Here is a 3,858-nt window from a genome sequence, read left to right on the forward strand (position 1 = left end):
GCTCGAATTCGCGCTGGGCCTCAGCTGCCTCCCCGCGGGGCAGGGCTCGGGACCTGCAGCCAGTCATGCCATGCCTCACCCCCGCCCTGGGCTCCTGCGTGGCTTGAGCCTCCCTGACGGGCGCCTGCCCCTACCCCCTGACGACCGGTCCCATGGACTGCCCAAGGGCTGAGTAGTGCAGGCGGGGCGCTGGACTGGCGGGCAGCTCCGCCAACGGCCCTGGAGTGGGATCCACTAGGTGAAGCCAGCTGGGCTTCCAAGCCTAGTGGGAACTTGGAGAAAATTTATGCCTAGCTAAGGGATTGTAAATACACCAATCAGCACCGTGTGTCTAGCTCAAGGTTTGTAAATGTACCAATCAGTGTTCTATATCTAGCTAACCTAGTGGGGACTAGGAGAACTTTTCTGTCTAGCACTCTGTGTCTAGCTAAAGGATTGTAAATGCACCAATCAGCACTCTGTTTCTAGCTCAAGGTTTGTAAATACACCAACCAGTACTCTGTGTCTAGCTAACATAGTGGGGACTTGGAGAACTTTTCTGTCTAGCACTCTGTGTAGCTAAAGGATTGTAAATGCACACGTCAGCACTCTGTGTCTAGCTCAGGGATTGTAAATGCACCAATCAGCACTCTGTCAAAATGGACCAATCAGCAATCTGCAAAACGGACCAATCAGCTCTCTGTAAAATGGACCAATCAGCAGGATGTGGGTGGGTTCAGATAAGGGAATAAAAGCAGGCTGCGGAAACTAGCCAGCTGCAGCTTGCTGGGGGCGCATTCGGTGCTGTGGGAGCGATGTTCTCTTGCTGTTTGCAATAAGTTTTGCTGCTGCTCACTCGTGGAGTCTGTACTGCCTTTATGAGCTGCAACACTCACCCACGAAGGTTTGCAGTCTCGTTCCTGAAGCCAGTGAGACCACGAACCCAGCGGAAGGGGGAATCTCTGAACACATCGGAACATCAGAAGGAACAAACTCTGGACACTCCGTTTTTAGGAACTGTAACACTCCCTGCAAGGGTCCGTGGCTTCTGTTGAAGTTAGGGAGACCAAGAACCCACCAATTCCAGACACAATCTCGGCTCACTGCAAGCTTTGGCTCCCGAGTTCATGCCATTCTACTGCCTCAGCCTCCCAAGTAGCTGGGACTACAGGTGCCTGCACCTTGCCCGGCTACTTTTTTTGTATTTTTTTAGTAGAGACGGGGTTTCACCATGTTGACCAGGATGGTCTCGATCTCCTGACCTCGTGATCAGCCTACCTCGGCCTCCCAAAGTGCTGGAATTACAGGCGTGAGCCACCGTGCCAGGTCATGACTTTGATTTTTAATACTTATATATTTAATTCATTTGCATTTATTTTGGGGCTGACTCTAGATAAGCCAAATAAGCCTTTTTCTAAATAAAAACAAGTTCTGTCTCATTCACTGCCTTTATTACTCATAGTTACTAAGTTATTTGCTGCTTAAAGAATCTCAGGTTGTGGCTGAGTGTGATGGCTCACACTCATAATCTCAGCACGGGGAAGCTGAGGTGGGAGGACTACTTGAGACAAGCCTGGGCAACAGTGAGACAGTGTCTCTACAAAAACAAACAAAAATTTTAAGTTACCTGAGTGCAGGGATGCATGCCTGTAGTCACAGCTACTCAGGAGGCTGAGGTTGGAGGATCACTTGAGCCCAGGATTTTGAGGCAGTGTGGTATAATCATGCCACTTCACTCCAGCCTGGGTGACAGAGCAAGACCCTTTCTCAAAAAAAAAAAAAAAAAAAAAAAAAAAAAAAAAAAAAATTTCAGAGATGAATGTAGAAACAAAGACATTGATAAACAGTCTATATCGAAGAATTTTGATATTTCGGTTGCGTTCAAGAGGATTTTAATATGTCTTTCTGCCCTTGGGCATGTTAGTGAGTACATGCACACTAGACAAGAACGTCAGCCATTAAACACTTCATCAAATAAGTAGTTTCATACATATATTTCTTACTTAAATGATCAAAAAATCAATAACAATTTTAAAGCTTCAGTGCTATGAACAATTAGCTTAGATGACACGTATGTTACAAATGTAAGGGAGGAACCCATTAGAAGAGAAGCATTAGCTAAGTGGCAAAGGAAGGAAACAAAGACCCTAGGGGGAAAAAAGAAACACATTCTAGATCATGTTGCTAATTTCGGAAGTAATTGCCAGAGAGTCATACAAGAGCTAGATGCAAAACACCATCCCAGGCACTCAAAGATTATACCCAACTGTGAGAGGCTAGATAATTTGTCAAAAGTAGAAATAAGCAGGTACATTTAAACGAAAACAGTAGGAGCTTGCATTTTCACCCAATGTGGAATACCAGGGACTAGATTTGCTCAGATTTTGTTGTTGAAACAACAACAAAAAGGGATACAATATAGGAAATGATGGTTTGCAAGACACTGGATGTAGGACAACACAGGATTGTGATCCTTGATTGATGGGAAACAAAGAGGTGAACCCTGCAATCACCCAAGCATACTGCCTTGAGGATGTTTCCAGGGTGAGGCACATGGAAAGGGAACCCAGTTAGATCCTCGTGATATCCTGGAGTTGAAGAGATAAAGCTGGGCCTGGCATGGTGGCTCACACCTGTAACCCCAGCACTTTGGGAGGCCGAGGTGGGCAGATCACCTGAGGTCAGGAGTTTCAGACCAGCCTGGCCAAAATACAAAAATTAGTGGGGTGTGGTGGCACATGCTTGTAATCCCAGCTACTCGGGAGGCTGAGGCAGGAGAGAGAGAGGTTGCAGTGAGCGAGATCACGCCATCGCACTCCAGCCTGGGCAACAGAGCCAGAATCCATCTCAAAAAGAAAAAAAAAGAGAGAGAGATGGAGCTGGATGTCCAGGGATCGTGGGACAGAGTGCCAGAGGAGAGATAGCTGCACAGAGTGAAAACTCCAGCGATTTGCAGACTAGGCTTCGTTGAGCACTGAGCAGAGCACGCCTATGAGGAAACTACCTGATGCAAGGGAAAGAAACCTTCAAAAGGATTAGAGGGAACCGCACCTGGCTCACACACAGCTAGGAACAGTGTTTGTCCCTGCGAGCCAGAACAGAAAACCTCAGGATTCATAAGGAGCTGAGCAAAATACACAAAAAGTCTCGCCTCAGTAGTGGGGAGTAAATATCCCTAGACTGAACATTGCTCTGATTCTAACAAATTTTAAAAGTAAGATCTGAAAAGATCAAACCATTTCAAAATAACACATTCCAGAGTAAAGCTCAAGTATATTTATAGGCATACAAAAATATCCAGTACCCAAAAAAGTAAAATTCACAAGATCTGGCATACATAAAAAATTGCCAGGCATGCAAAGAGACAGGAAAATATGACTCATAATAAGGAGGAAAATCAACCTACCTAAACCGACACAGAACTAACACAGATGTTAGAATTAGCAGATAAGAACATTAAAACAATTATAACTGCATTTTATATGTTCAAAAGGTTAAGATTTTAAGAAGATTCAAGTCAAATTTCTAGAGATTATAACTACAATGGGTAAAATGAAAAATACACTGGATAGAATTATTGGCACATTGGATATTGCAGAAGAAAAGATTAGTGAACTCGAAGACGTAGCAATAGAAACTATATTGAATGAAATACAGTGAACAGATAAATTTTTAAATGAGCTGTGGAACAATTTTAAGCCACTGATATATGTGTAACTGGAGTCCAGAAGGGCAGGAAGACAAAAAATATTTGAGGGAATAAGACTAAAAATGTTCTAAATTTGATGAAAATTACACATTTATAGATCCAAGAAGCTCAATGAATCTCAGACACAAGAAACATAACGAAAACTCTACCAAGACACATTGTAATTGAAT

The sequence above is a fragment of the Colobus angolensis genome, unplaced genomic scaffold (genome assembly GCF_000951035.1).
Source record: "Colobus angolensis palliatus isolate OR3802 unplaced genomic scaffold, Cang.pa_1.0 Scaffold298, whole genome shotgun sequence".
Classification (NCBI taxonomy): Eukaryota; Metazoa; Chordata; class Mammalia; order Primates; family Cercopithecidae; genus Colobus; species Colobus angolensis.